General features: G+C 44.5%; 2 protein-coding genes across 8 annotated transcripts in view; one reads left to right on the forward strand and one right to left on the reverse strand.

Moving 5' to 3' along the window:
* Positions 1-2081, forward strand: part of EPSTI1 (epithelial stromal interaction 1) — a 37295-nt gene extending 35214 nt beyond the window's left edge. For all 5 annotated transcript variants that reach the window (XM_083624772.1, XM_083624773.1, XM_083624775.1 and 2 more), the window contains one exon: positions 1649-2081. The gene's annotated coding sequence lies outside the window, so the exon portion shown is untranslated. The remainder of the gene's footprint in view (positions 1-1648) is intronic.
* The window catches only part of DGKH (diacylglycerol kinase eta), a 764231-nt gene that overhangs the window by 429663 nt on the left and 314988 nt on the right, over positions 1-19580 (reverse strand). The window lies entirely within an intron of this gene.

The raw sequence follows: 19580 nt of genomic DNA on the forward strand, positions 1-19580 counted from the left end.
CTCTGTTCTGCCTTATTCAGACCACACCTGGAATCCCGTGTTCTGTTCTGGGCACCACAATTTAAGGAGGATATTGACAAGCGGGAAGGTGTGCAGAGGAGGGCAACCAAGATGGCTAAGGGTCTGGAAACGGAGACTTGATGAGGGATGGTTGAGGGAACTGGGTTTGCTTAGCCTAGAGACGAGGAGACCGAGACGAGATAGGATAGCCATCTTCAAATATCTAAAAGGGCTGCCACATGGAGGGTGGAGCAAGCTTGATTTCTCCTGCTCCAGAGGGTTGGAGTCGAACCAATGGCTTAAAGTTACAAGACAGGAGATTCCGACTAATTATCAAGAAGAACAGCAAGAGCTGTTCAGCAGTAGAATGCGCTCTCTTGGGAAGTTTTGGCTCTCCTTCCTTAGAAGTTTTTAAGCAAAAGTTGGGTGGGCATCTGTCAGGGATGCTTTAGTCAGGATTTTATTTAAATCACTAATCAGTAAGACTTGATTTAAATCAATTTTACAGAAAGGTTCAACCTTGCTGGCATCCTCTGAATATTTACAATCAGCTGAAACCTTCCTTTTTGGAATAATAAACTTTCAGAGTAGTTTTTGCAGTTATATCAAAAATTACTGATTTGACTCTACGATCAGAAATACATAGACAGATAATTAGGAAGTTATTGTTTATTATTTGGACAGCTTTTCTGCTGTACTTTATTGGAAGGAGAAAAATAATCGTTTCCTTAATAACAGTTTAAACAATTTATTTAACTAAAACAATAACATTATAGGATATGTATCCAGGTTTGTTAACTGATGTGGTTAAATGAGTGTGGATGAGCCTTAACAGCCTGGAGGGCTGAAGGATGAAGAAGAGGAGAAGCCCGGGTCTTAAAATGGACGCACTGCCAGAGTTTTCATTTATCAGAGAGAGGAAGCATACATTGCTGTTGATCAACTGTAGATTTTGGAGTTCTTTCTTTTTACTTTTTTCAACAATAGTCTTTGGACCAATACTAGTACAGTGGTACCTCGGGTTAAGTACTTAATTCGTTCCAGAGGTCTGTTCTTAACCTGAAACTTGTTCTTAACCTGAAGCACCATTTTAGCTAATGGGGCCTCCCGCTTCCGCTGCACCACCGAAACATAATTTCTGTTCTCATCCTGAAGCAAAGTTCTTAACCCGAGGTACTATTTCTGGGTTAGCGGAGTCTGTAACCTGAAGCGTATGTAACCCGAGGTACCGCTGTACCTTGGTTAGCAACCGTTTTGGATTACAACCACGTCAAACCTGGAAGTGCATGTCCCTTTTTTTGTATTACAACAACAATTATTATTATTATTATTATTATTATTATTATTATTATTACAATCCATTTTTTTTAGCCTTGGGTTACAGCCTGTTTTGGTTTACAACCAGACCACCAGAACGGATTATGATTGTAAAGCAAGGTGCCACTGTACTTTGGTGCCTTATATTTAGTATGAAATACATTTTGAATTAGATGTTTCTTCTGCTGTCCTTTGACTAGAAAGGGTATTATATACTTCTCCCATCTCAAACATGGAAATCTTCAAGCTTCCCCCCCCCCCATTCAGCTCAATAGCTTTAGGTTGTTTTTTTTCTGAACACGGTAGCACTAATTCCAACTTCATCTTACAGGATTCCAGGCATATTATCTTGGAGAAATTATCTTGGAAAAAGCTTCAGGGATCTATTCTTCCTCTGCCTGCACATCTTTCATCACTTTTTTTTTTTTACCCTTGCTGGTTTGACCTGCTGTCTTTCCTCTCCAGCTTATGAGTATTTCAAGCTATTGATTATGGTGCTGCTATTAAATCTCAAAGAAATTGTTTCTCTCACAGCTTGTCTAGCTTGTTGTGGCAGTTTTTCATCTCTCAGAAGTTTTATGTCCATTTACTCTTGACTAGCACACCATCTGAGCTGCAGAAACCTGGCAGTTCCGACATGTGTGTACATGCTCATTTTTAATGTTACAGAGAGAAAAAGTAATTTTTATACTGTGTGTTGTAACTGGTTTTAATTTGAAACTCCTCTAATGTGCAAAAACATAATAAAATATTACATAAATAAATTAACAGTGCCATGGCCGTTTGTACCACCTGATACCTTTTTGATGTTTTGTGTCTTGTTGGGGAAAACCTTAGGAAGAAGAACTCCAAAAATGTTTATTTAGCAGTCCCATGGGGAAAACTAGGGACACGGGTGGCGCTGTGGGTTAAACCACAGAGCCTAGGACTTGCCGATCAGAAGGTCGGCGGTTCGAATCCCCGCGACGGGTTGAGCTCCTGTTGCTCGGTCCCTGCTCCTGCCAACCTAGCAATTCGAAAGCACGTCAAAGTGCAAGTAGATAAATAGGTACCACTCCTGCGGGAAGGTAAACGGTGTTTCCATGCGCTGCTCTGGTTTCGCCAGAAGCGGCTTAGTCATGCTGGCCACATGACCCGACAGCTGTACGCTGGCTCCCTCGGTCAATAAAGCGAGATGAGCGCCACAACCCCAGAGTCGGCCATGACTGGACCTAATGGTCAGGGGTCCCTTTATGGGAAAAACAATACTGGGCAAATGTTGTGAGGAAAGCTTAAATAGCTGATAGAAATATTGTTTTTCATTTATAGAGAACTATAAATACAGGGGAGAAGAATTTAGATGATGTAATAGCTAAGATACCTCAAGCTGAGGTATAAAAACACAATAAAACATCACACATTAAAAAGTGCCCCTATACAGAGCTGCCTTCTGATGTCTTCTAAAGTTTATATAGTTACTCATCTCCTTAACATCTGCTGGAATGGTGTTCCACAGGGAGGACGCCACTACTGAGAAGGCCCCCTCTGCCTGGTTCTCTATAGCTTCACTTCTCACAGTGAGGGAACCACCAGAAGACCCTTGGAAGATGACCTCAGTGTCCGGGTTGCGTGATGGAGGTAGAGATGCTCCTTCAGGTATGGTGGGCCCAGGCCATTTAGGGCATTAAAAGTCAGTACCAACACTTTGAATTGTACTTGAAATGTACTGAGAGCCAGTGAAGATCCTTTAGGACTGGTGTTACATGGTCCCAGTGTCCGCTCCCAGTCACCACTCTAGCTGCTGCATTCTGGATTAGTTGTAGTTTCTGGGCTACCTTTACAGGTAGCCCCACATAGAACACATAGAGTTCTCCAAGCGGGAGATAACTAGAGCATGTACCCCCCTGGCAAGACAGTGCGCAGGCAGGTAGGGTCTCAGCTGGCATACCAAATGAAGCTGGTAGACAGCTGCCCTGGACACAGAATTAACCTGTGCCTCCATAGACAGCTGTGAGCCCAGAATGACTCCCAGGCTATACAGCCAATCCAGGCTTCCTCAACCTCAGCCCTCCAGAAGTTTTTGGCCTGCAACTCCCATGATCCCTAGCTAGCAGGACCAGTGGTCAAGGATGATGGGAATTGTAGTCTCAAAACATCTGGAGGGCCAAGGTTGAGGAAACCTGAGCTAGTCCTTTAGGAGCACAGTTACCCCATTCAGCTCCAGGGAATCCCCCAAACCTGCCCACCCCCTGTTCCCCAGAAACAGTACTTCTGTCCTGTTGGGTTTCAACCTCAATCTTGAAGCCACCAATCCATCCTCCAACTGCCTCAACACACTCACACAGGACATTCACCGCCTTCACTGGTTCCGATTTAAACAAGAGGTGGAGCTGGGTATCATCCACATACTGGTGAACACCCAGCCCAAACCCCCTGATGATAACAGTCATAACATGATAGGGCCAAGAAGGCAGGGAATGCTAGAAAGACACAAGCTGTTCATGAGCCTCTTCCATGCCATAAGCCTTTCCTAACCTTGGCTCCCCAGATTGTATTGGACTACTACTCCCATCATGCCTAGCTCACAGGCTCAGTGGTCAGGGATGATGGGAATTGTAGTCAAACAGCATCTGAGCACCCAAGCTGGGAGATGCGGCCATAATGGGATCCTCCTGGACAAGGAATTTTGAGATAAGTCAAATGAAAATGTTAATGATATACACAACACATATACACACACCTGGAACAAGACTACGCCTTACTGGACAGCAGGAGCTCCTGGCTTGGCAAAAGTCTTGCAAATTGGCTTGCCAGGGCAGCATGCCAACTTGATGTTGAAGGTGGTAGACCATTAGATATTAACTGATATTACTGATATTAGGGACGCAGGTGGCGCTGTGGGTTAAACCACAGAGACTAGGACTTGCTGATCAGAAGGTCGGCGGTTCAAATCCCCACAATGGGGTGAGCTCCCGTTGTTCGGTCCCTGCTCCTGCCAAACTAGCAGTTCGAAAGCACCTCAAAGTGCAAGTAGATAAATAGGTACCGCTCTGGCGGGAAGGTAAACGGCGTTTCCGTGTGCTGCTCTGGTTCACCAGAAGCGGCTTAGTCATGCTGGCCACATGACCCGGAAGCTGTATGGCGGCTCCCTTGGCCAATAAAGCGAGATGAGCGCCGCAACACCAGAGTTGGTCACGACTGGACCTACTGGTCAGGGGTCCCTTTACCTTTTTACTGATATTAAATTTTTGTATCTTTAGTTTTATGTGGAAATTGTTCAGTTTGGTTATGTAGTTTTTAATGTGTTTTATTCATTTTTATGACTACTTTGCTATGTTTGTAGTTATGTAAATCTCTTCATATTGCAAGCCGCCTTGAACATTGTTTTAACTGTGGATACAAATAAAATGATGATGATGATGATGAGAATAGGCCGTGTGCATTGAGGTGAAATATTGCTCATAAGAATTGTATTAATGAACATCAGAGTGAACAAAGCATTCAAAAGACATTTTGTGTCTGCCTGATCTTGGGTCTGTAAAAATGAATGCATGTGGCAATTGGCAGCTGTATAACATCTTTTAGTAAAGGTAAAGGGACCCTTGACCATTAGGTCCAGTCATGACTGACTCTGGGGTTGCGGTGCTCATCTCGCTTTATTGGCCAAGGGAGCCAGCATACGGCGAACCAGAGCAGCACACAGAAACGCCATTTACCTTCCCGCCAGAGCGGTACCTATTTATCTACTTGCACTTTGACGTGCTTTTGAACTGCTAGGTTGGCAGGAGCAGGGACCGAGCAACGGGAGCTCACCCCGTTGCAGGGATTCAAACCGCCGACCTTCTGATAGGCAAGTCCTAGGCTCTGTGGTTTAACCCACAGCGCGACCCGTATCCCGTGATCTTTTAGTACAATCAGGCTATTTAGTGATCAGTAACCTCTGGAGAAGTTAAAACAAGGAGCGATTCACCTGCTGCAACGGGGGAGGGGATTCCCTTCTCAGGGTTCCTTGAGACTGCGACTATTTTGTGTGGCGGGTTCAAGCATAGGCCGGAAATGATCAGTTTGCTCAAAGTGTTCTGTCACCCTAGTGCAACAAATTCCCCCCTTTTTTAAAAAAAATATGACATCTTGCATTTTGTTAAGAGATGTGGAAATGCACAGAAAAGGATGCGTGGATAAAGTATTGATGGGAAGACATAAGCGCCTCACAAGCAAATTGAGATGAATAGCAAATAAATCAGAATGAACACTCAAGAAAGATTGGACACAGTTCCATCTCTGAATGCAAATCTGGACGAATGGCCAGAGAAGAGATCATCTGGAAGAATGTTCAGTTTTACTTTGTAGCAAATGTAGGGTTGCTATATTTCAGAAAGTGAAAATCTGGACAGAAAAGTTGTTGAGCTTTCTTTGCAAAATCTTGGGGAGAAAAGGAAGTTTTTGAACTATTTTTTAAGGGAAATCGCCCAAAATGACACTGCCGGCGTGGGTTGCCAGACGTCCAGATTTTCCTGGATGTTTCAGCCAGCGATTTCTGCCCAGACACAGCTTCTGACAGCCAATTGCCAACTATGTCCAGGAAAATCCAGGTGTATGGCAACCCCTCAGCAAATGTGTTTCTTCCGGCAAAGAAAAGTGCAGAGGCTGGGAATGAGATTCCAGAAGATTTCCAGAATGCCACTGAACTGTTTGATGTTCAGTAGGTAATGGAATAAAATTCCACAAGTACAAATTGCAAGTGATTTAAATAAAAAAAATCTCAAGTCTCCTTCAGCTTCACCTTTTAAAAATGTGGAACTGTGATTCATTTCCTTTTTAAATGCCTTGCCTGGTCAAATGCATTGGTATTCCCTCCCTTCTCTGTCTTGTACAAGAGCCAAGCAATAGGGAGAGCTGGAATTGGAAATGCTTACCCCTTAAACTTAACCTGCCGCATCATTAAAAATGGCCCTTAGGTTCTCATTAGGTGCAGTCAGGATTCAAAGCAAATTCCTTATAAGCTCTGGATACCTTTGGCACCCTCTAGTGCCATTGAGGCAATTGTACACCTGTCGTTTTAAATGTGTGTCTGAGAAGCTGGTCTGGGTTGAAGGCTCAAAACTGGAAGCTTGCGGGCAGAGAGATGGTGCTGATTTTGAATGAAATGCAATTTTGCATTATTTAAAGGCTTCATACGACCATTCATGTGATGAGCGGTCCCTGCTGCATGGAAACTTACCAATGCGGAACTTGTCTAGTCTTCCAAGGCTAGTAATAAATCCTCTTGTTAAATTTTATCAGTACAGTCATACCTCGAGATGAATGTGCTTCGGGTTGAGCGCGTTCAAGTTGCACTCCGCAGCAACCCGTAAGTAACGGAGCGCGTTACTTCCAGGTTTTGCCGCTTGCGCATGCGCAGATGTTCAAAATGATGTCACGTGCATGCGTGGAGGAGGTGAAATGCGACCCGCAGACATGCCGTCATGTCTTGCATTCCATTCGGGATGCGAACGGGGCTCCGGAATGGATCCCGTTCGCATCCCGAGGTACCACTGTAGTACTTCACTCATAGAAACAATGCGCTCTCTTCAACAGAATCATAGCTTTGTAGGATGTTTATACCAGATCAGGTCCAGCTTCAGGCATGCTTGGAGGAGAATGGATATCTGGATGTATTTGAGCCTGTCTTCCAGCCTGGTCATGGCACTGAAACTGCCTTGGTCTTCCTGGTTGATGACATCAGTCAAAGAGAGATTGGGAGAGTTCAGCCCCGCTTTCGATACTGTTGACCACGGCATCCTTCTGGGGTATCCCGTGGAGTTGGGGTTGTGGGCATTGTACTTCAGTGGTTCTGCTCCTCATGTATGGTAGCTCCCCTGTGCTGTCCTTCAGGGTCTCATCTTGTCCCCTGTGCTATTTTAACACCTATGTGAAGCCACTGGGAGCTCTCACCAGGAGTTTGGGAGTGAAGTGTCACCAGTCTGCAGATGACATCCAGCTCTACCTCTGTGTCATGTGAATCAGGAGAGGTGACCGAGGTGCTAGACAAGTGATTGGCTTCCCAAACGTTGTAGTCCCGTCATCGCAATCCAGGTCACTTCAAGCTAAGCTTAGCTAAACTGCCTGGGAATGGTAAAAGTAGTAGCTCAACACTGTCCAGGTACCCAAAATTGAAGAACATGGAACTGTAGACCTGAACTGGTCTAATAATTATCGCCTCTCTCCAGGGACGTCTTGCCCATAGAGGCAAGTGGCACGGGGCGCCAAGTTCTGGAGGGCGCCAGGGAAGAGGCGAAGGCATCAGCTCGCTGCCCTCGCCCGCCTCACTGAAGCAGCGCTGCCCCCGGAGCGTCCACCTCTTCCTCGCCAGAGGAGCCACCCTCCAGCCGCTGCCCGCCTCCTCCAGCCCCGCAAAGCTGCCATTCCCTTGAATCTTTGGAAGAAGTCATGATGGTGGCCGCATGTCTTACTTTATTCTCTCCCCCCATGTTATTGAATCTTTTCATCAGATAATACAATAAAAAACCAATCTAAATAAATAAATAAATAAGAAAGAATGAAGAAAACACTTCACACTTAAAGGTCGTTCTTAACCCTTGTCTCACCCAGAAGGGGGTGGACCCTCCCAGCTCTCACCTGGGCAGGTCCCTTTCTGCTTCCAGCCTCCCACCCTGGGAGATCTTCCTTTCCCTGCCTCTCACACAGGGTCCTTTACCAGACAACCCTCATCTTCATGTATGTACAAGAAGAAAAAGAAGCAGGAACATAAAAATAATGAAAAGGAGAGAGAGAGAGATGGCTTGGGATTCTGCTCCTATCAGTTATTTATGTATAAAGATTATTCAAAGTACAGGCAATGACTGATTAACGCGTGCCTGGAAGATGCATGATCGTGCGCACACAGTGCCGAACCCAGAAGTGACTGAAAATGTCACGAAAAAAGTCATGAAAAGGGCAGAACAGGGTGGGCCACACTAATACATGCTCTGGTGACACATGCGCCAGGAACGGAACTCCTGCACAAAATGGTCATTGACTGTATTCAGAGAATACAGAGTATACAGATGGTTTCCAGTTGTTTCCTTCTGCTAGGTGATATTTTCCCAGTCTTTGGACCCAGACATCTCAAGTTCATTCATCTTCCCTTCCACACAAAATGTATAAGAGGCGTTCTCCAATTATTATTATTATCGGTAAATGTCAACCATAGTGTTCCTCCAGTACAGCATAATAACGACTTTACATCCAGTGTTGAGAAACAACAACTCCTTCATCTTTCTTCATACAGAAGTCTCTGTTGTGGTTATATATTAAAACAGCAACCCATAGCTATTTGCTTCTTGTATATTCATTGATTCACTCCCAGTTTGATACCTTCCAATCCCATTTCCTGCTGCCTGTGATTTTCTGTCTTAAATTGGAAAAAGGATTCCCTTCCATTTCTGCTTCTTCCATTCTTTTTCCAGGAGTGCCCTCGATTTGAAGAGCTGTCCAGTTCAAGCCTAAAGGTAAAGGGACCCCTGACCATTAGGTCCAATCATGGCCGACTCTGGGGTTGCAGTGCTCATCTCGCTTTACAGGCCGAGGGAGCCGGCGTACAGCTTCCGGGTCATGTGGCCAGCATGACTAAGCCGCTTCTGGCGAACCAGAGCAGCACACGGAAATGCCATTTACCTTCCCACTGGAGTGGTACCTATTTATCTACTTGCACTTTGACGTGCTTTCGAACTGCTAGGTTGGCAGGAGCAGGGACCGAGCAACGGGAGCTCACCCCGTCGAAGGGATTCGAACCGCCGACCTTCTGATCTGCAAGTCCTAGGCTCTGTGGTTTAACCCACAGTGCCACCCCTGTCCCAGTTCAAGCCTAGTTTAGAGATAAACAAGAGGGGCATGCAAGCTGCCCATTCACAGTGACTGAGAGGCACAAAGCACATCTGGTCACAGGCTTCCCACTATGGCTGAGATACATTTCCATTTAAATGATAGTATTTTTTTTTAAGTATACCTATAGCATATGCAAAGTTCAGAAAAAATTGTACCCTCTCATTTCTCAGTGCACACAAGGCCACTCTGCGTGAAAATTAGCAGTACAAAACTATAAGTTTTCCATGTAGAGATGACCTCAGGTATTGCCTTTTTGCAAATTCCACAAAATGTGTTTTAATTCAGGCTTTTTATAGCAGCATCCCACTTCAGTTGTGCATCACTTGACCTTGCATGCGAAGACGGGGAGTAACAGGTCAGGTCTCCTGCAAGGAGAGTTGAATACTGATTTGTCTAACCCACTTTTGCTTTGCTATGCTGATGACACAACCTTGATGGCAGAAAGTGAGGAGGAATTAAAGAACCTTTTAATGAGGGTGAAAGAGAAGAGAGCAAAATATGGTCTGAAGCTCAACATCTAAGATCATGGCCACTGGTCCCATCACCTCCTGGCAAATAGAAGGGGAAGAAATGGAGGCAGTGAGAGATTTTACTTTCTTGGGCTCCATGATCACTGCAGATGGTGACAGCATTCATGAAATTAAAAGACACCTGCTTCTTGGGAGAAAAGCAATGACAAACCTAGACAGCATCTTAAAAAGTAGAGACATCAGCTTGCCAACAAAGGTCCGTATAGTTAAAGCTATGGTTTTCCCAGCAGTGATGTATGGAAGTGAGATCTGGACCATAAAGAAGGCTGATTGCCAAAGAATTGATGCTTTTGAATTATGGTGCTAGATGAGATTCTTGAGAGTCCCATGGACTGCAAGAAGATCAAACCTATCCATTCTGAAGGAAATCAGCCCTGAGTGCTCACTGGAAGGATAGATCGTGAAGCTGAGGCTCCAATACTTTGGCCACCTCATGAGAAGAGAAGACTCCCTGGAAAAGACCCTGATGTTGGGAAAGATGGAGGGCACAAGGAGAAGGGGACGACAGAGGACGAGATGGTTGGACAGTGTTCTCGAAGCTACCAGCATGAGTTTGACCAAACTGTGGAAGGCAGTGGAAGACAGGAGTGGCTGGTGTGCTCTGGTCCATGGGGTCACGAAGAGTCGGACACAACTAAACAACAACATCCTTTGCTCATTTTTTATTTTTTTATTTTGGACTCCGCCACAATAGCAGCAGCAATTTCACCATGGAGCTATAAGCAATGTGGAAAAGGAGAAAGAGCAGAGAAGCTGTGAAGCTGTCAAGGACCTCTGTGAAAAGTTCAAGGTGTGTGAGCAAAATAATAACTAAAGCTAATGGAAAGATGATCTTAAAAATTGGGTTCGGTATCACAGTGTGACCGCACCTGTCAGTGCCAGATTTACATACAGGCTGAGCAGGCTGCAGCCCAGGGCCCAGGGTTTCATAATCTAGGGGAACCTCAGCCTCTTGCCTTTAAAAAAAAAACCACAAAAAAACAAACACTTATGCAACCTGCAACAAAATGTTCCCCTGTGTAGTGCATCAACTCATTCATGCATCTACCAGAGTTAAGCATGTTGGTTATATGAGGCTGATTTATCCCACATGTTCATCAAGTTGTTTGGGAGAACCTACTCCCCACTTTTAGGGGCTTAAAAATTTTTTTTTGTGGGGCAGTGGCACCTTTGCAACTTTGAGATTTACTCAAGCCTGCAGATAGCTGCTTCGAGTGCCTAGATGCAGTGCCGGATTTACGTATAAGCTAAACAAGCTACAGTTTAGGGCCCCACTTTTTTGGGGGCCCCCAAAATTTAAAGGAAAAATAAACCTAGATATACATTCCCAAATAAACCCACCATTAATATACTTCTTCTTAATTGTATTTCCGTTCAACAATTGCTTTGGTAAAATACATATTTTGTTATGCGCAAATGGCTTTAGATACCTATTAGGTCCATAAATTACCATATAGCATATATTCAACACCAAAAAAAACAGTGACAATTTGTTGTTGACAAAGGGCAGCTGAACATATAAAGAGCCCCATTACCTTCAGTAGCTTAGGGCCTCATCAAACCTAAATCCGGCCCTGCCTAGATACAGTAGCACCAGTTTGACAAGAAGCAATGACACTCGCCTCCTGAATAGAGTCAGTGAGGTGAAATGCTGAGATGGGAACAAGTATAGCTGAATTTTTAGGGACACGGGTGGTGCTGTGGGTTAAACCACAGAGCCTAGGACTTGCCGATCAAAAGGTTGGTGGTTCAAATCCCCGCGACGGGGTGAGCTCCCATTGCTCGGTCCCTGCTCCTGCCAACCTAGCCGTTCAAAAGCACATCAAAGTGCAAGTAGATAAATAGGTACCGCTCCAGCGGGAAGGTAAACGGCATTTCCATGCGCTGCTCTGGTTCGCCAGAAGCGGCTTAGTCCTCCTGGCCACATGACCCGGAAGCTGTACGCCAGCTCCCCCGGCCAATAAAGCGAGATGGGCGCCGCAACCCCAGAGTTGGTCATGACTGGACCTAATGGTCAGGGGTCCCTTTACCTTTACCTATAGCTGAATTTAAAGGGTTCACGGGGACTGTAGGTTGTCACTAGGCTTCTGCCATTATAGCAAAACGTGCATCCTCCACTTTCAAGCAATTGCATGAGTTTGACCTACTTGGTGCTTGGACATAAAAGATGTATACCAAGATCCTACTCAGCTTGTGATGTCCCTTATATGCATTGCACTCTGCCTGCATTTCTGCTCTTTCAGAAAATAGTGCCAAAAAGATGGCTATTTTAAGTGCTTTTTTCTGGGTGGATGCAGGGGTATGCATACCCCTTAACATTTTGTGACTCTAAGTTTGGCCTCATTGAGGGGCAGTATTTCAATATGAGTAGGAAAATGAGAGTACCCCTAAACATTATTTTAGAGGGGGGAAGCACTGGCTGTTTTCAACATTTGCAACTTGGTGCATGAGAAAGAAATGGTGCTGTGCTCCCACATTTCTGCCCTGAGCAAAAGTCTTTTGCTTTCTTTCCAAGATTCTCTGCCATATTTTAGTTCTCGTTTAGAAAGGCTCTTTGCATGTCTGCTTATCTATAAAGAGTTCTGCTCAATGGCGTTTCAGCAGGCGAGGAACTGACCGCAGCAGGAAACGCCAATACATTAAAAGGAAAGGAAATTCAGATGTTATACAGCAACTGCTTCATTCGCTCCCCCTCTTCCCGCATTAATTTCTCATTCAGTCTTTTGACGGTTAAAGCACTGATATTTTAAAAGCTAGCCACATTTTTATAAACAAAAACTTACCTCCTTATTTTCCCAGTTCTCATAAAGAATAGTCTCTCTTCCTTGTGGTTTTCGGGATATCAGCCAGGGTTCTCTTTAGCCACCCCTTCTATCAGTTCACTGTTTTCACTAGTTTAAGACTCAAAGGTGATAACATAATCTGGAATTGTGAAAAGGGGAACAAAAATACAGGTAAGTAACAAATAATGAAACTCCTTGTACAGCCAAGGACATAGAACTTTACAAAATTATGTGCTTTTATGCTTCAATTTGTCATAATTTATATGCTTCCCACATCTCAAAATTCTCTTTTTGGAGAAGGATCCATACCATCAGCTCAAGCCCCTAGGTTGTTTGCAATTCACTATACAGTGGTACCTCTGGATGCAAATGGGATCCGTTCCAGAGCCCCGTTCACATCCTGAAGCGAACGCAACCCGCGACTGCACGTGTCACAATTCGTTGCTTCCGCGCATGCACGTGACATCATTTTGAGCGTCTGCGCATGCGCGAGCGGCGAAACCCGGAAGTAACGCGCTCTGTTACTTCTGGGTCGCCGCGGAGCGTAACCTGAAAACGCTCAACCTGAAGCACATTTAACCCAAGGTATGACTGTATGGGTAATTGCAAAGCATTTCATGGGGGGAAAGAATAGTACTAATTAAACAACAATTTCTGGTTGAGACTATCTCCTTGTGAGGAGAAGCCCTTGTGCAGTTCAACACACACACCCCCGCCGCCCCACATGTGCTCAGTAGTGAAGCTTTGCAAAGCCTTTTCCTTGAGGGAAAGCCTTTGCAGAGCCTTAAGTCGCTGCTCCTCATCGCAGGGGTAGCAGCAGGGTCCTCAGGTGAGAAAACATCTTGGGCCACCCCTGCCTTGGTGGGGCAACTGCAAGCATTCTTGGATGGCGCAGATTATTTAGATCCATTCCAATCTGGCCACAAAACTCTCTTTGCAGAGAGTGGGGTGGAATTCACACACACACACAGACACAGTGAAAATGCTTTCTAAAAAATGTTTTGAAAAATACATTGAATTTGGCATAGCTCACTCTTGCCCTCTAATGTCACATTTGTGTATTGCACTTTACAACACATTTGAAATGTTTCATTTGCAGCTGTATAGCTGAGTCCTGGACAGGGGAAGTGCAAGTTTGCTCTCGATCTCTTGTCAGCATTTGATACCATTTAGTATGATATCCTCCGGGAATGGCTCCGGGAAATGGGAATTAGTGACATTGTATCACAGTGGTTCCAATCCTACCTTTAGGACCAAGTCTCTGGCAGCTACATTAGTAGAAGTCCTCTTTCCCCACCCTGTGTTCCTCCAGAATGCCCAATATTGGATTGGCATACTCACAGCTATTTATATACCTTATTACCGGTATATTCTGCCTCCTTCCACATTCAAGTGGCTATTAAAACAAACCTAAAAGCAAAATAATCATTATACAGCTTTTAAGGACAAATAGGAGACCCAATTGATTTATTCTAGGGTATTCTTCTCCTTTATTTGGGTTCTGCAATGGGCTCTCGAAGCATTGCACATGGAATATTTAGGTTGCACAGGTACAGCTAAGTACCTTCTTAAAGAACAAACAATCTTAAAAATGAGGCAGACTTGAATGTGACCAGGTGTTTCTAGAAGGAAACTGGCTCCAATCTGTGGGATGTGAAACACAAGAGCAGTCAAGTACAACATTCCTAGTGTGAACATGTTTACACGTGGGGAGGAACATTTGTCCAGCCAGCAGGTAAACTTCCTGTTGCCTTCTGGGCTGGGACAGATTTCCTCTGCATGTGACTAGAGGTGGGCGTGGTCTCACCTGTGCAGGTAATGACAAAAGCACAGGGCAGGGCAGCCATCTCTCTCTTTGACTACATTCATCGAAGAAGCAACATCTTCCAGCCAAGAGAGGACAAAGGGACTGTTTCCTTATGAGATAGTTTCCAGGTGTATGTTACTTTTCTAAGCTAAGTCTGCCTTCTGGGATCCGATTGTGAACAGAATGTGAGTAAACTCTTTTTGTACTTTTATAGAAGACTGTGTCGTGTCTTATATTTTATGAGGGAATAAGGGGAAAATACCAGAACAGTTATTATAGAGGCTTTAGCGAGCCTGAGCAAACGCATCCGCTGCAAGTTTAAAAAGGGGAATGTTACTCTGCTAAATTGTGAACTTGTTTACACAAGTTGGAAAGGCTATAATCAAGCAATATATCCTCTCCTGCATCCCTGAACATTCCCACACAATTGTCTATGGAAAGGGGAAATTAGCACAAATCAGTCAACAGAGATATTGGGTCATGTCTGTTTGAATCGAATGCTTTTTAAAAAGCTCAGAAGAGGCTGCTCTGATTTCTGAATTAGAGAATTAAAACTCGGGGGGGGGGTCACTACCCAATAAGCCATGTGCTGTGCTACTTTATATAGCTACACAAAGCCTTGACCTGAAAGCCTGGGATTAGGAAAGGTATAAAATGTAAATCTCTTTGACTTTAGTGGAAAATCGGAATTCTATTAACAGCTCAGAGTAATTTTAGAAGTTTTATATATTGGATAATGCCACCTCCAGAAACCATCATATGAAATGACTGCAGTGCCTTGTCCAATTTGTTCTCTTCATCCAGAACGGGGCTGTGAGATCTGTGGCTTTCAGGTGTTATTGGTCTCCAAATCCCATCAGTCCCTGCAAAACCAGTGGCCAAGGGGATGGGAGTTGGGGGGGGACAGGGACGACAACACACAAATTCCACCACCTGGGATCTAGAGGTAGTGGATAAGGGCACCATCTTTCTCTCAGAATTATGAACTGCATTTATAGAAACCTTAGCAACAATTATGGGATATGTTAATGACATCGTAGGTGTTACCATTGGCTCCCTGTAAGTTTCTTTGTTCTGTGTGCTGATATGCTACAGACAGAGTAATTTGTCGTTGTTGTTTTGTCGTTTAGTCGTGTCCGACTCTTCGTGACCCCATGGACCAGAGCACGCCAGGCACTCCTGTCTTCCACTGCCTCCCACAGTTTGGTCAAACTAACGTTAGTAGCTTTGAGTACACTGTTCAACCATCTTGTCCTCTGTCGTCCCCTTCTCCTTGTGCCCTCCATCTTTCCCAACATCAGGGTCTTTTCCAGGGAGTCTTCTCGTCTCATGAGGTGGCCAAAGTATTGGAGCCTCAGCTTCAGGATCTGTCCTTCCAGTGAGCACTCAGGGCTGATTTCTTTAAAAATGGATAGGTTTGATCAATGGTACATATTTAACGTTGGTGTTATGTACTAAGCTTGGATCCTAGAACAATAGGCAGGTAGGATCGTAGAATGCAACAACCGATTGGCCTGCAGGAGAAGACCAATCAGGCTCCAGGAGGAAGTTAATCAGCCTATTAGGCTGGTAGGATCGTAGAGTGCAATGACTGATTGGTCTGCAGGAGAAGACCAATCAGGCTCCAGGAGAGAAGCAGAATCAGCCAATCAGACAGGACTCATTGTGTAAATAATGTATATAAAAGCCTGAGGTTTGGGGGGAAATTCAATCACTGTTTTACAAGCTGCAATAAAGAGCATGAAATCACTGCAGGACTCCGAGTATATTTCAGTTATCCTTTCAAGTAATCAAAGCACTTCAAGTGCATTATCTTGCTGTAGTCCTTACAACTGGGACGGTGGTATTTTTATCTATTTATTTTAATTTTTGTCATGTATTTCGTATTTTCATACTGTCAACTGCCCTGTGATCTTTGGATGAAGGGTGGCTTATAAATTTAAAGATACTAACGAGTCTTATGGTATTTCAGTATTATATTCCCACATTTTACAGATCGGAAGGTTGAGGCTGAAAGAGTGTAGTTTCTGTACAAGCACCTAGTGAATTCCTGTGGAGACTTATTCAAAACAAGGGCTTTGCAATTTGTAGCTCAGTCTCTCAGTCACTACTATAGTACAGGCAGCTCCCCACTTATGTGGGGCTTACGTTCCAGGTCCCTGCGAGCATAAGAAAAATGTGCATAAGTCCTTGTGACTCACAAGGAAACCCTCCCCAGAGCCCAAAGAGGACACCCTCTCCAGGCTCCGGGGAGGGTCTCCTTGTGAGTTACAAGTACTTTCCTCTCTCTCCTGCCACTTCTGGGATCCTGGCGCTGCATGTTTGCGATGTCACACAATTAAGGAGTTGCCTGCAGACCAACTCTCTGAAATGCTCCTTGCCAAAGTTACATTGATGTGCTGAAATTTCAGGTCACAGCATGAAGGAATCCATGATACTGACCAGGATCGAAAGAACAATTAAACTAGTTTGACTCACTGCATTGGATTTGTATTTGTGTTTGTCAGATGGCAGCCCGCCGTAGTGAATGATAAGCTACGGGGGAATTGTCTGCAGAAAGAACAAATGTCAATAACGTCAGCGAATGTATATCTGTAAAGCAGAAGGTTGGTGGTTCGAGTCCACCTTGAATGGCTGTGGGCACGATTCCTGCATTGCCCACAATGACGCCACAATTCCTTCCAATGCTACAATTCTACGAACCTTTGGATAAGCCTAAAATATATCCTGAATATATCACAACTTACTCTGCAATCCTGCACACACTCACTTCAGAATCAGCCCCAATTAAGACAATGGGACTTACTTCTGAGTAAACATGCATTGGATTGCACTGTTAATAAGATGAGGCAGTGAGAGACTTTTAAAAATACTGGGACTTTTAACAAGAGACGATATTTCTTGCCTTGGATTTTGATCAGATATCCAAAGGATCCATTAGCCACTGTTTCACGAAATCATCTAAGACTTGAAAATATGGTGAGAATTGGAATTCTCATGATTCAGAAATGTCAAGCCAGAACATTCTTCCTGGCTGAAAGAAAACCCTGTTCATAGTCCAGTCATTGCTAATATATATATTTATGTATAAACTGAAACAATGGCAGACCATATTGAATATTCATTTGGAAGGCTATTCATTTGGAAGGCTTAGTTTAAGTACCTCAAAGAGGTATATTGAAAGGCCCGCTAGCAATGCCAAATTTAAATCTATATTACCAGGTGGCTTGGTGGGTGTCTGTGAAAGCTTAGTTAAATCCTGAACGGAACAGGATTGTTATTCTTTTGGAACAAGAAGTATCAAATATTTGCTTTGAAATATCTCACTTGGCTTGATAAATAAAAGTGTACTCTCGGCTCAGTGAAATATAATAGTAAGCCCAATCATGGAAACCTGGAATAAATAAGCATTTTTTAATATTCTACATACATATAAATTCACTTTGTAATTCGCTTAAAGAGCTACCCAGATTGTTAGGGTACTTTGACATAACCAGTGTGGTGTAGTAGTTAAGAGCGGTAGACTCGTAATCTGGTGAACTGGGTTCGCTTCCCCGCTCCTCCACATGCAGCTGCTGGGTGACCTTGGGCCAGTCACACTTCTCTGAAGTCTCTCAGCCCCACTCACCTCACAGTGTGTTTGTTGTGGGGGAGGAAGGGAAAGGAGAATGTTAGCCGCTTTGAGACTCCTTAAAGGTAAAGGGACCCCTGACCATTAGGTCCAGTCGTGGCCGACTCTGGGGTTGCGCACTCATCTCGCTTTATTGGCCGAGGGAGCCGGCGTACAGCTTCCAGGTCATGTGGCCAGCATGACTAAGCCGCGTCTGGCAAACCAGCGCAGCACACGGAAACACCGTTTACCTTCCCGCCGGAGCAGTACCTATTTATCTACTTGCACTTTGACGTGCTTTCGAACTGCTAGGTTGACAGGAGCAGGGACCGAGCAATGGGAGCTCACCCCATCACGGGGATTCGAACCGCCGACCTTCTGATCTGCAAGTCCTAGGCTCTGTGGTTTAACCCACAGCGCCACCTGCATCCCTTAAGACTCCTTAGGGTAGCGATAAAGCGGGATATCAAATCCAAGCTCCCTTCTTCTTCATCATCATCATAACCTGGAGAGCTTAAACGAGGCATGCTCCCATCCAAGGCACTGTGATTTTATTAGGAGGAAATATTTGAAAATGGGGAAATTAGAGCAGTGCTCGTTAAAAACCTATAGTAGAAGCTAGTGCAGTTGATACAAACATGGCCAAGCAATGCACTGTTTCCTGCTTCTGAATACAATCAATGAAATCACCTTCCGTGATGATTCTCTGGTTTGCTGGAGCTGTGTGCCTGGCTAGAACATCCTTCTGTAGAACACATGAGTACTTCCTTGCTGGTTCATGAAAAGAAGGGACTACCAAGAGTTGGAGATTATGCACCCCTTTTGCTTAAGCCCTCTAGACAAACAGGTTTGGGCAGAGTAGTGTAATAGAAATGGGTTCCCTCTGCAAAGAGACATTAGGAACTACCTTCAGCTGAATTCGAGAAAACGCAACGGTGGCTTCTGTGTGTGCTTTTCTCTCGGTACAGGTAAAACCTTGTGGAACAATAGCAGCACATGAGAGAAGACGTGTGCGGTTTTTAAAATATTCTGTTCTGGGTTGGCCTTGCTACTCCTTGCAGCGTGTTGTTAAGACATCCATGTGAGTGGTGCTTGTACAAGGTGAAGAATGTAAGAAGAACTGCCTTGCTGCAAAGGCCTGGCCAGTCCATCTTGTGTTCTGCTCCCAGATGGAGACAACGGGCCATTCACAGAGCTTGACAGTAGCTCTCATTCTTCATTCTTTGCATAAGGACCCAGTATTCAGTACAGTCGTACCTTGGTTTTTGAACAGCTTAGTTCTCAAACATTTTGGCTCCCGAACGCCACAAAACTGGAAGTGAGTGTTCCGGTTTGCAAACTATTTTTAGAAGCCAAACATCTGACGGGGCTTCTGCAGCTTCTGATTGGCTGCAGGAGCTTCCTGCAGCCAATCAGAAGTCACGATTTGGTTTTCAAACGTTTTGGAAGTCGAACGGACTTCTGGAATGGATTCTGTTCGACTTTCAAGGCACGGCTGTATGCTACTTCTTAGCCTAGAGGTCCTATTGAGCTACTATGACTGAGGGCTCATCTGCGCAGAGGAAATTTTAGGGCAGTGCCCTATATCAATACATTTAATGTGTGTGCATGTGAACTGTTATGTACTGAGTTGAATAGGATCCAAACGGCAGCAGTCTGATTGGTCCTAGAACAATAGGATTCAGAAT

This window comes from Podarcis filfolensis (genome assembly GCF_964270895.1).
Source record: "Podarcis filfolensis genome assembly, chromosome: 7".
Lineage (NCBI taxonomy): Eukaryota > Metazoa > Chordata > Lepidosauria > Squamata > Lacertidae > Podarcis > Podarcis filfolensis.